The sequence below is a fragment of the Astyanax mexicanus genome, chromosome 9 (assembly GCF_023375975.1).
Source record: "Astyanax mexicanus isolate ESR-SI-001 chromosome 9, AstMex3_surface, whole genome shotgun sequence".
Classification (NCBI taxonomy): domain Eukaryota; kingdom Metazoa; phylum Chordata; class Actinopteri; order Characiformes; family Acestrorhamphidae; genus Astyanax; species Astyanax mexicanus.
In genome coordinates this window covers 3,196,379-3,210,727 of record NC_064416.1, presented here as the reverse complement: position 1 = coordinate 3,210,727, position 14,349 = coordinate 3,196,379, and the positions used below count along the sequence as shown (strand labels likewise).

At 36.4% G+C, this 14,349-nt stretch overlaps 1 protein-coding gene across 1 annotated transcript in view; it reads left to right on the top strand.

Moving 5' to 3' along the window:
* map3k10 (mitogen-activated protein kinase kinase kinase 10) overlaps positions 1-14,349 on the top strand; it is a 69,552-nt gene that overhangs the window by 6,462 nt on the left and 48,741 nt on the right. The gene's annotated exons all lie outside the window — the stretch shown is intronic.

The window sequence follows — 14,349 nt, the reverse complement described above, 5'->3', positions numbered from 1 at the left end:
TCGAAAACATGGGACATGACAACCAAAAAAATCTCTGTGTTTAGAATAAATATAAATGGCTTGTTGAAGCTAAATCTTGCATTACTGACTTACTGTACAATATACAAACATGACCTCAGTCATTTTTGCTGACCTCAACTTTGTCAATTATGTTTTTGTTAGGTTCATTTCTGGAGTATTGCTATCTCTATCTTGGCAATTGAAAACACAGGAACAGAGACAGGCGTCAACAGTCAGACGTTCATTGCTATCTTGGCAACACAGGCGCAGCAGTGCACAAACCCAACTTTTACTACATCAACATTAAACAGAATACTAAATAAAAAAAAACATTGCTGCTTCCATAAATGAGCTGCTGGAGCACTCATGATTATGTAAGATAATTAGTACATACCTTTTGCTTTGCGTTTCAAGCTGCATAAAGCTTACTTTTCCCGTTGTTACGATAGCAAAGTCACACTGACAATCCCTAAATCAAGCTGCATGGTACATGGTTAACGGCTCACCTATAGATTGCCTAAATAAGGCCCAAAAGAGTGCAAACAAACCCGATTCCGATTTAAGCGGGCCAAATAGTGCTGGTGTGAAAACACGTAAACTGACAATAATATTGTGTATTTATCGGTTTTCCTTATATACTGTAAATTATTTAGTGCCTATGATAAATGATCCTTAAGATACTGTTAATAATTCAGTTCCTAGTAAAGTCCTGTAAATGATTCAATATCTATTATATAGTCTCTTTCATGACGTGCAAGGTGTACTTTTCCAGTTCAAACCTGATGCCAAGTAGTGCTTGTGTGAAAAAACACTCGTAAACTGACCACAATATATTCACAATATACTGCATTTATCAGTTTTGTGATTTGTAAAATGAAGCGCAATAGGATGAAGTGCTACTGACTAGTAGCTCTCCAGCCCAGAGGGTTGTTGAACCCAATTGCAGAACAGTTGATCTCAAAGCAGGTAAACCCAAGAAGAAAGAAAAAAAAATAAAATAAAATAAATAAACACAAGGCTACTCACGCGGGATCGAACCTGTGTCGTCAGGGTCGCGCTCCAATACACTACCGCTGCCCCGGCTACGGAATTAGGACATGACCAGGAAAAAAACGCCCTTATAACGAGAACGGGTGGAAACTAAAGTCACGCCAAGCACGGCAGAGAGAGAAAGAGACAGGGGAGGATGGTAAACAAAAGCTCACCAGAGAAACATTTTATATTTTATTCATTTTGTTTTCTTTATCGTTCATTATAGTTCAAACAACCTCACGGGCCAGATGTTTCATGCTTGCGGGCCACTTCTGGTATACCGTATGTAATCCAAACAGAGATTATAGGTGTGCGTTGACAACAACTTCACAAATCTTAATTTTGTTCGAATATGCATGAACAAACTGTCATGCATCTTAAAAGCTGTTATAAATAGCAGCGCTATAAATACTACAATCAGCTGAAACCCTTCGCTCCTGATCATTTTCACTGAGGACAGCCTTGAATATACATGCGTTTGACACAGGTGAGCTGAGCGCAGAGACAGGACCAGCTGATGGACGTTTCAAAGAGTCAGAGGGACGGGAGATAGCAGGCAGAGTCCCTGTTCTTCCTCTTCTTTTTGCTGTCATCCTCCTTTCATCACGACGTCGCCGGCGCAGCCGCCTCCTCCTCGGCTCAAGGAGAGCAGTTCTGCTCCGTAACTCGCCGCGCTATTTTTGGTCCTTTGTGCTACTTGCTGTTTAAAGACGTACTTGCAGTTGTTGGTGTGTTGGGCCGAGTGGAGGAGGCAGCAGTGAGTGTGTGTGTGTGTGTGTGTGTGTGTGTGTGGATGGGGGATGGGAATGTGCAGCAGCAGTGTGTGTGTGTGTGTGTGTGTGTGGATGATGATGCTCAGTGCACTGTGTATTCTCAGTTATGGGAATGCTTCACTCAGGTCCACACACTCACTAATGATGCTAATATTGAATGAATAGCCACAACAAATTAGCATTATGAAATTAGCATGGTGCTAATTGGGCTGTACAGCAGGGCTGTTAGCAGCATTAGCTCCTCAGCAGCAGCAGCAGTGTGTGGAGAGTCGGTGTCGGCTGCTCACAAGCAGATTTAGTAAAGTCCTCTAATCCCGTCTTTGTCAGGTTCATGAAAAAACACCCCCTCGGCTCATTCCACACTCAGGATGCTCTTTTAGCACCTCGGCTAATAGCTAATAGTCATCCAATGCAAAACAGTGAGTTAAATTTACGTAATTTAAATGATTGGTACCACTTTAAAATAAGACTACCTTTATAACGGGTTTATAATGGTTTACTTTAAGGTTAGTTTATTAATGGTTACTAATTAGGGTGTAAATGCCTTAAAAGTCATTAATAATCAGTTATAACACATATGTAGAAAGGGCAACAATGAACTGTTGTTTGCCAAATAGTGAACCCACAGCCCTCTATAGTGTTGCCCTTTCTACGTATGTGTTATAACTGATTATTAATGATTTTTAAGGCATTTACAACCTAATTAGTAACCATTAATAAACTCATTGTAAACCATTTATAAACCCTTTATAAAGGTAGTCTTATATTAAAGTGGTACCAAATTATTATATAGAATTAGAATTAAGATTAAGTCTGTGTCTCACTTTAGAAATAAAAGTTAATAATACATTAATAAGGGCCCATTAATTATAGACAATATATGATGTATCATCTTTAAACCCAGGCCTATTGTTATTCAGTAACTAGGTGATTCTGATTTTACTATAAATGACTCAGTATCTATTATATACAATTCTTTATATACTGTAAATTATTTAGTATCTATTATAAACAAGTCTTAATATACTGTAAATCCGGTATGTCTCATAAATGATTCAGTAGCATTTATATGCATTTTTTTTATATGTTGTAATGACTCAGTATCTATTATAAACAATATTTTATATACTGTCAATGTAATATTATAAATGATTCAGTATGTTTTAGAGTTGCACGGTGTACCGAAGGTTCGATTCTTTTTCGATACTACGTCATCACAAACGATTCGGTTCTTTAGCGTTCGATGCTTTCGATACTGTATATAGCCCAGTCACTAGCTTCAAATGAGTCAAATTAGTAGGCGCGATTTGATTCAGTTCATAAGAAAACTGATTCACACCGCAGCAGTCGGTGTGGCAGGATTCAGATAAACTTAGTGTTCTGAACAAATGAATCGATTCACGCGCAAGCCAGCAGAGCAGCAGCGAGTGTAGAATGGCGACGGCTAAAATAACAGATGTCTCTCGTCCGCGACTTGTGGACAAAACGGGCGCGAGGAGTGAAGTGTGGGAAAATAGTCTGAGATGTAGGCATCTGTTTTTTATTGATATTTTTATTTTTAAATAAAATAACGAAAATAACGAAAACTGAAAGTGAAACTAAACTAATTCATTTATTAGCGCTGTTTTCACTCCCGCAGTTCTACAGCGGGGGGTGTTGTGCCGATTCTGTCCGCGAAGCGGGAGTCAGATTCAGTAGCGGATTCGGCACAAGCGCGGCGGCACCTCGCGGTCCGCGGTGTTAGTTGTAAGCGCTCGCGCTAGCCGCAAAATACGACAGAAAACACTGAGGGAGCTGCAGAATTATGTGTGGGACTAGAATATGAGCACGAGGAGATAAAAGAGAACCTTCACCTGTGAGTAGCTCTCAGCAGAACACGCAAATCTCTCTCTCTCTCTCTCTCTCTGTGTCTCTCTCTCTCTCTCGCACGTGAACTCCTCCGCGTTTGACCTGCAGCAGTGTGTTTAGCTGTTCTTAAAAATCATTTTAATTAAATAATAGTTCTATGCTTCTATGTTACAGTGTTATTTAACATAATTCTGATCATATTTCGCTCATTCATTTAGCAGACAAGCACCCTGATCTCTACAAAGAGCTGAGAAGTCGACAGGTTTGTGGAGTTAGTCAAGATACACTCTGTCTGTAGCTTTACTAAGATTTACTAGCGACTGCCAATAAATCACGTTAACATGGAGAGGAGTGTGCAGGAGTTTTGTTTTGGACCCGTGGTTTTCTCTATTTCTCCATTATCCCATTGGCTGTGAAACATGAACTTAAGATGTTCACGTTTTCGCGTTTCCATCGCAAATCTGTGGTCATTCACGTAGCCTGCTTGCTCGTTACACTGAACATGGGCTTATTAAAAACGGTAAACGGTTGATTAATAAAACGGAGCAGTGAGTGTTAAAATGAACATAACATTGTAATGTTCTTCTGTCTCTTTATTTTCCTTATTCAGAACTTAACTTCTGCCCGCCCGTCAGGTTCACACAGTCAGGCTACCATTACCTCTGGTTTTAGTTTTAGTTTTTAGGAAGTGTTTAGATAATTATGTTATAGTTAAGGTTATAATAACGAAACTTGTTTTTGTTCAAATGTTTCATTTTAGAATAAAAACGTTTGCACCGATTGTTCAGTGTTCAATCCAGTTCAGTCAAAAATAAACATTTTATGTTCAGATATTTTTATCGTTTTTTTTTTTCTTCCAAGTATCGTTTTGGTATCGAGAATCGTGATACTACAGTTGGTATCGGTATCGAAGTCAAAATTTTGGTATCGTGACAACCCTAGTATGTTTTGTAAACGATTCTTTATATACAGTAAATTCAGTATTTCTTATAAATGATTCAGTAGCAATTATAATCTATTCTTTATATTCTGTAAATGATTCAGTATCTATTATAAATCATTATTTATGTACTGTAAATAATTTAGTATTTATTATGAACAAATCTTAATATACTGTAAATTCAGTATTTTTTATAAATGATTCAGTATGTTCTAAAAAAATCTTTATATACTGTAAATGATTCAGTATCTAATATAAACGATTCTTTATATACTGTAAATGATTCAGTATCTAATATAAACGATTCTTCACATACTGTAAATGATTCAGTATCTAATATAAACGATTCTTTATATACTGTAAATGATTCAGTATCTAATATAAACGATTCTTCACATACTGTAAATGATTCAGTATCTAATATAAACGATTCTTTATATACTGTAAATGATTCAGTATCTATTATAATGATTCTTTATATAGTGTAAATGATTCAGTATCTATTATAAATTATTCTTTATGTACTGTAAATTCAGTATTTCTTATAAATCATTCAGTGTCTATTATAAAAGATTATTTATATACTGTAAATTACTCAGTATCTATTGTAAACTATTATATATACTGTAAATGATTCAGTAACTATTATAAACAATTATTTATATACTAAAAATGGTTCAGGGTCTATTATAAATAATTTTTGTATATAGTGTAAATTCAGTATTTCTTAAAAATGATTCAGTATTTATAATATAATGATAATTTTTATATTATAAATGATTTAATATATTTTATAAAAGATTATTTATATAGTGTAAATTCAGTATTTTTCTAAATGATTCAGTAGTAATTATAATCTATTCTTTATATTCTGTAACTGATTCAATATCTATTATAAACAATTCTTTATATACTGTAAATAATTAAGTATCTATTATAAATTATTCTTTATGTACTACAAAGTGAGCAGTATCTATCTATCTATAACAAATTGGTGTCCTATAAATTATTCCATAACTGCTATGAATTAGGCTTGTTATAAATTATACTCTGTATTATAACAAATTCAGCTATGAATGATTTAGTATCTATTATTAATGATTGTGTATACTATAAATAATTGAATTACTGATGTAAATGATTCAGTATCTATTATTAATGATTCTGTGTGCATTATAAATTATTCATCAACTGCTATAAATGATTCAGTTACTGTAATAAATGATTAGTTTAAAGTCCAAATATACCAGATGTACCAGAATAAGCTTTTATATATGGAAACTAAAGTATAAAAACAGCACATTTAAATTAATTGTTTTTAAAATGTCACAAAAAAGATGCAGAGCTTTTAGACCTCAAATAATGCAAAGAAAACAAGTTCATATTCATAAAGTTTTAAGAGTTCAGAAATTAATGTTTGGTGGAATAACAACACTCCACCAGTCTTACACACTGCTTTTGGATAACTTTATGCTGCTTTACTCCTGGTGCAAAAATTCAAGCAGTTCAGTTTGGTGGTTTGATGGTTTGTGATCATCCATCTTCCTCTTGATTATATTCCAGAGGTTTTCAATTTGGTAAAATCAAAGAAACTCATCATTTTTAAGCAGTATCTTATTTTTTTAAGCATCCACACTGCATGTATAGATGCAGACAGTTCAGAGTCATGTGACTGAAATGACATCACCGGGATGTTTTGTGTTTCTGATGTAATATATAGGGAGGTATGCTGTAATATATATTGTGCATTATTCTGGAGTATATTTGCTGTATATTGGCGAGGTGAATAGCGTGTGCGGGGCTGCGGGGGTGCATTAGACTGTACAGGTGTAGAGTTACGCCGCTGCTCATTATCCAGGTGCTCACAGCTCAGGTATCCTCTTTAAACTCGGGCCACACTTGGCCCAGTGCTGCACTAACAGAGGATTCCAACACCCTGCAGCCTCTTCCCGACACCCGTCCCATCCTTATCCCATCACACACACACACACACACACACACACACACACACACACACACACACACACACACACACACACACACACACACACACACGTATACAAAACACCCCCTCCCCCACCAGAGAGATACTGTTCAGAAAGCAGCAGCAGCTTTTTAGTGAGGAAACTAAAACTTTTAGAATATGTTTTATATTTTACATCTCTTTCTTAGATGACAGCTTTACACATCTCTGCATCAAGATTAAAAACTCCAGCAGCACTGCTGCTCATCTGATACAGTATTTTGTCCTCTCCCAACACAGCAAAACTACTTCCTTCAATTTAAAAGAAAAGTTGCAACTAGTGCTGTGTGATTTTTTTCACAAAAAAAAAAATGATTTACCCTCTACTAAAAATCAAACTACAGATGATTAATAAATGGTTCCAAATTAGGTTTACCTGTAAAAAAAAACAAAAAACAGATGCAGAGTTACAGCTGCACTAAACGAGCCACAGAAGAAACTTTGAAGGAGAGATTATTATTGTTTTCCACAATTAATCACAGATCATCACCGGAGAGCAATGACGCTACAGTTTTTAGAAACAGTAGGATTTATTTTTAGATAAATATAAGCTTTATCCCACCGGGTGTTTGTGTTGAAAGCGCTGGAACTTTTTTCAGTATGAGCACAGTCCTCGAACTGAGAGGAATGTTTAGAAAATATGCGTGCGTTAGTCTGTGGGAGGCACCGGTAACCAGGGTAAGATGGATAAACACTTCAGAAATGAGTAGTGTTTTTAGATGTTTTTGATTAAAAAGATAAAATGTTTGTATGTAAAAAAATCTCATTAAAACTGTCATTCGAATAAACTGAAGTAATCGTAAAAATTGCCCAGCACTAAACGCAAGGGAAAAAAAAACAGATTGCTGCTTTAAAGATGTAAAATTATGAAAAAAATCTCTTTTGTACAGATGAGATCAATATTAACCAGTTTCAGAGTGTTGGTATGTTTGAAATGTGGACTGACAAAAATCCTAAGCTTACAACCCCATCTGTGAAACATGGTGGTGGGTGGGTCATGGCTTTGGGCATGTACAGTACCAGTCAAACTTCAGGGTTTTATCATTATTTTATGCATTATCACTTGTAGTACATATTATTTGTGTGTATACAATTAGTCATATATACACTCCCACTCATCTAAAACTGGGTGTGGCAGCATTAGCGGCTAACCAGTGGCTAATACCGCCTGACAGTGCTAACAGTAAGCCAGGACGATATCAGCTAGCGGTCCGTCCAACGTAGCTTGTTTTTTAAACAGTAAACACACAGACTACAGTCCGATATACTCAACACTAAATGGCCAAAGACTTAACGCTTAGCACAGTTAGCGGCTAATGCTAATACTGCTCCAGCCTTAGTGCTGGAGAAACTTAACTGAAAACCCACCCTTATAACTCTGTACTTCAGCTTTACTGCTCCTTAATACCTGACTGGTAGAATTCATACATAAGGAGCACCGGATTATAAAGATTATGATGATTTTTGGGAAAATTAAAGGATTTTAAGTACGCCTTATAGTGTGAAAAATGCAGTAAATAGATAGATTGATCATAGATAATGTATAAAGCCATATCTAAACTATATAAAACTGTGTGTGTACTCTCTTTGCGTGCCGTCACTGGCGTGGATGAACAGATTTGAACAGAATTGAATTGTAAAGGATGGGGATCAGTCCTCATTTATCAGCCTCACCTGTCATTCCCACCCCTCAGCCATCACTGACTCATCCCAGAACCTGCCCTCCTCACACCGAGCCGCGATTCCCAGCCCCTGAACCCGGAGGGTCTGTGTGTGGAAACACACTTCAGTTTCTGTCTCTGGGGACGAGCTGAGTGACGATAGATTACGGAGATAAATTACACTACACTGGTTCTGCTGAGTCCATCACATCTGCTGCTCTGTTTAGTTTCATCTGTATATATAAAAGGGCCATTTCAGCGAATCGGTGCCATTTCTGTCCCCAGGAAATTGTATAAACATGTATAAATGTGCACACAAAATAACTTTAAAATACATTTTACACCACGTTCCAAATTATTATGCAAATTATATTTTTCCCTGAAATGTACTAAATGGTCAATGCAAATGACAGTCAGTATAATAAAAGTCATCACCTGTTACCTGTTAGAGTATAAATTGAATGATATTGTTTTATAACAGTATATTCTTCAAAAGTAACAAAACTCAAAATGCACTGTTCCAAATTATTATGCACAGCAGAGTTTTAAAACATGTTATAGCTTGTAAAGAAGTGAAAATGTTGATTTGTTGAATTTGCAGCATTAGGAGGATTTCACATTCACTGAAATCAAAAGCTATTTCAATCAAAAACATCCTAACAGGCCAAATTACATGTTAACATAAGAACCCTTCATTAATATCGCCTTCACAATTCTTGCATCCTTTGAACTTTTGGAGTGAGTTTTTGGAGAATTTTTGCTTGAATTTCTTTGCATTATGTCAGAATCGCCTCTCAGAGCTGCTGTTTTTTAGGGCTGGACCCGAATATTCGATATTCGGGTATTCAGATATTTGCTCGTTGAGTTGGTATTCGATTTTTAATTTTGGTATTCGGATATTCATTTTTTTCCTTTTCTTAGCTCCACCTCGCTCTAACATCACACACCTGTTCAGGTATAAGAGAGGCAAAATGCAGAGAAGCTCAGCTGTTTGGAAGTATTTCAAATTGATTGTAGACAAGACAAAGGCAGTGTGCCAAATATGTGATATTCAACTAGCATATTATGGTGCCACATCAAGCTTGAGGAACTATCTAAATGTAGTAAGTATTATTTCTTGACGGTGTAAAAAAAAACAAGATTATTCCTGCTAGCAAACACAGCTTTATGAAGCTGCATCTGTCTGACATTAAAATTAATGTTATACATGATAAAAATTTTTTATATATATTAATATATTAATAGGGGCGGCACGGTGGCGCAGTGGGTAGCACTTCCGCCTCACAGCAAGATGGCCTGGGTTAGATTCCCGGCTGGGGCGACCCGGGTCTTTCTGTGTGGAGTTTGCACGTTCTCCCCGTGTCTGCGTGGGTTTCCTCCGGGTGCTCCGGTTTCCTCCCACAGTCCAAAGACGGCACGTTAGGCTGATTGGATGTCAGATACAAATTGCCCCATAGGTGTGAGTGTGTGAGTGAATGTGTCTGTGTGTCTGTCTGTGTCTGTCTGCCCTGCGGTGGATTGGCGGCCTGTCCAGGGTGTATCCTGCCTTCTGCCCGATGCTGGCTGGGATAGGCTCCAGCACCCCCCCCCCCGCGACCCTTAATGGATGAAGCGGTTGATAATGACTAATTATATATATATATATATATATATATATATATATATAATATATAATATATATTTGCTAAGTGCGGACCACGCCTAAAGAAGTAGAGAAAGAAGAAGGAAAAAGGGGAGGGAACTCAGGGAATTTTGGGCTGGAGTTCTGAACTGCGTGCTTGAAGAAGCGTGCAGTTATATCCCCCCCTTTTATTTAATGAGAAGTGGAAGAGTAGAAAAAGGGGGTTGTTGGGGAGGAGGTGGGTTGCGAACTTTCGTCACGAGAGATAGTTAGTTAGGGGAGGTATTTATAGGACGGTTGATTGATACGGGGTGGAGTTAGAACGTAGAGTTCGGGCATGGTCCTTCTCCCAAACTTTTGTTATTACATAACATCATATATTAACAGTAGGGGCTAAATCAGTTACAAAAAAACTAGCCTACAAGAATGATGTCTGAATGAATTTCCTCTAATCTAATATAATTTAACATGGTCTAAGAATATAAAATAATTTCTAAACAAACAAACCATTTTATATTGAGCTTATAGCCCAAGTGCAAAAACACTAAAATCAGTAACACGGCTATGCACTGCACAATTATTACACTGAAACAGACCAAAATTAACATAATTTACAATGACTTTCCTCTGCTCTAATATAATTATCAATGTTTAAGAATATAAAATACTTTCTGAACAAACGTTTTTTTTGTTATTATTGTTTTTGTTTTTAAGCAAATAGCCTAAGTGCAAAAACACAAAAACGGCAGCGGGTGCAGCAGAGAAGCCATGGTGTGGGGCAGCAGAAAATCCGTGTTGAAAACAAAAAAATACGTAAAAAAAAAAAACAGCCTATCACAGATCATTTTTTGAGCCCAACCCGGCCCGAGGAAAGGGGTGGGAAATCTTTTTTTTTTTTTTTTTTTTTGCAGTGGATTAAGGGGGGCGGAGCTCCTTTTTTTTCCCGTACTTTTTAAAAACAAATATTCTAATATTCGCTACCAATCAGTGCCGAATATTAGGAGCTCAAAAAACGCTATTTGGGCCAGCCCTACTGTTTTTATGCAAACTGCCTCCAACCCTCATAGATATTTAGCATGATGATACTCTAAAGGTTCTCTATAGGGTTCAGGAAGTCAGGGGAAGATGGAGCCACAACATCAGTCTCTTTGAAGGATCCTACACCTGAACCTGAGGTTCGCGGGACTCCAGAGGCACCAGCAGCTTCAAATACCTTTTATACCTGTTTGCTGGTTTGTAATGGCATTTTATTAGCAGCTGCTCTCTTAATCCCATGAACTTGCCTGGCAGAGAAACCTTCCTCGTTTTGTCTTTATCTGCACGAACCCGTCTGTGCTCTGAATCAGCCACAAATCTCTTCGTTTTCGTGAAATATGTAACGTTTACATACCTTGACCAAAGGCATTGCACTATTTGACTATTTGATGCTTTTCGGCAGCAGAGAGATCAATCCTTTTTTTCCCATGTTGCTTGAAACCTGTGGCCTGCTTAATAATGTGGAACATCCTTCTTATTCTTAAGTAGTTTTCCTTTAATTTGGGTTAAATCCAATTTGCATAATATTTTGGAACACAGTATACTATTAAGCATAGAGTCTTGTACATTGACATAATCGCAAAAGTAAGATATGTAATTAAAAGCATTAATAAAAGCTACTTAAAACACCGAAAAATATAATTTGTGACCTGTCACCACTTTCTAACTCTCTACCTATAAACTTTACCATGAAATATAATTCTAAAAAGTATTTTTTGGCATTGTTGTGCTGTATAACTGTATGTAAAAAATGCATACATTTTGCAGTTTTAATCCAGTATATCGGATAAAATGATACACCACCCAGCACTTCTACAACCGAGCTGAATACAGTGCAGAATACAGTATAATAAACACATGAAGCTTATTTTACTCTTGTAGACTCTGCTCTAGTGGACTTTAGCTGTGAAAAGCCTTTAATCTGAGAGTAATAGCTGAGTAATAAGCCTGGTGGGTCTGGGGGTAAATAAGGTGGAGGATTATGGGATCATGCATTGTGTCAGAATGCATGTCTTATGCAAACAAATTTTGCCTAAAAAATAAAAAATTAAACAATAAAAAACTCCATATTGTGATATTGCGATATTTTAAAAACATATTGTTTGTTTACAGTTTATATACATGAACTTAAATGCTGCACTTTAGTTTTTTGGTAGATTTACTTTTTATTTACTTCATTTGTTTTGTTACATTATTATTATTATTTTATATAAAAAGGATCTTGGTAAGTTACTATTTAGGAAATGTTTAGACAGATGTTTAGAGATTTTATAGTTATATTTATACTTTAAATTGCTCAGAACACAGTGGTAAAAACAAAGGATCCGAATCAGATCAGGCTTAAAATAGCACTTAGCATAGAACACAGTGGTAAAAACCTAGAATTAGAACAAGATCGCGTTTAAAATACCACTTCCTCGGTGGTAAAAAGAAAGGATCCGAATAAAATCTGGCTTAAAATAGCACTTAGAAAAAACACAGCAGTAAAAACAAAAGATTAGAATGAGCTCTGGCTTAAAACAGAACTTAGAATAGAAAACAGTGGTAAAAACAAAGAATTAGAACTAGATCAGGCTTAAAACATCACATAACTAAGAGAACACAGCGGTAAAAACAAAGGATCAGAACTAGATCTGGCTTAAAATGTCACATAACTAAGAGAACAAAGAGGTAAAAACAAAGAATCAGAACTAGAACTGGCTTAAAATAGCACTTAGAATAGAGCACAGTGGTAAAAACAAAGGATCAGAACTAGATTTGGTTTAAAATAGCACATAAATGAGAACAAAGCGGTAAAAACAAAGGATCAGAACTAGAACTGGCTTAAAATAGCACTTACCATAGAACACAGTGGTAAAAACAAAGGATTAGAACTAGATCTGTCTTAAAATAGCATATAAGTAAGAATACAGCGGTAAAAACAAAGAAACAGGACTAGATTATTAGTTTTTACAAAATAAGGGTATCGGTAAGTTACTATTTAAAAATGTTTATAATTTTTTTTTATAATGTAATATTTATACTAAGTTCAACTTAATATTAATTTTGTTGCTGTAGTTTATTTTTGAAATAAAGTTTAAAAATCAATGTTTTGATATTGTTACTGCAAAAAAACCCTGAAATATTGTGATATTACTTTAGAGCAGTATCGCCCACCCCTAGTCTGGTTGAGGAAAACTGGAAAATCTGCATTTATGCCGGGATTACTTTTGACTCACTGGAGAATTTTTGATTAGCTGATTAAAAAGTGCTGTAAAATTAGCTCAGGAAAATTGCTCCACATTCCTCTAAAATCATAAAAAGTGTTTTTGCACCTCGTATCCAAAATTTAAGGGAGTTTTATCATTCGTTTTGAATAAATGATTCCGCACCCAAAACTGAATAATTGCTGTTTGCTGTTATTTTTCTATTTTACTTGCATAAAACACTCATACAGTGGGGAACAGCAGCAGGAGCTCCTCAGATAAAGTACTGTTCTCATTTTTCTCATTCCTCTAAACGTAGCCGGGGGGCTAATTTTAACCCCCTCGCAGGGCTGGATGGTGCTGCGTCTCTGTAACTGGGATAAGCTGATTACCGTGACCTCCTTTGGTGTGATGTCATGGGGTGTTTGCGAGCTGATTGGCTGTGGGTGCTGGTCACTCCACACACTGGTCTCCTGAGCTGAGCTCACCGCAGACTTATGTTACCTGCTGTGGCCGAACCGCCGAGTAACGCTAAACCCAGCGATCACCTTCCTCCAGCACCACAGGCCCCGCCCACTGCTGTCAGACAGCTGTCAGATACACGTTTGGGACAACAGGAGGAATATACGCTCCAGGATTAAAGCGATAGTGTGGCAAGAAATCAAACGGGTCAGATTTCTCCTGATGCGTCTGATCTTGGCTGAAGTCAAGGCTTCTGATAATGAAAGCGTACCATACCAATTAACATCATGCTGTCTTTATACAGCTCTTTAAAAAACTAAGAGATCACATAAAAATTATGAGTTTCTTTGATTTTACCAAATTGAAAACCTCTGGAATATAATCAAGAGGAAGATGGATGATCACAAGCCATCAAACCACCAAACTGAACTGCTTGAATTTTTGCACCAGGAGTAAAGCAGCATAAAGTTATCCAAAAGCAGTGTGTAAGACTGGTGGAGGAGGAGAACATGATGCCAAGATGCATGAAAAAAAACTGCGATTAAAAATCAGGGTTATTCCATCAAATATTGATTATTTCTGAACTCTTAAAACTTTATGAATATGAACTTGTTTTCTTTGCATTATCTGAGGTCTGAAAGCTCTGCATATAAATGCTCTAAATGAGAATATTTGTATTTGGAATTTGGGAGAAATGTTGTCTGTAGTTTATAGAATAAAACAACAATGTTCATTTTACTCAAACATAAACCTATAAATAGTAAAATC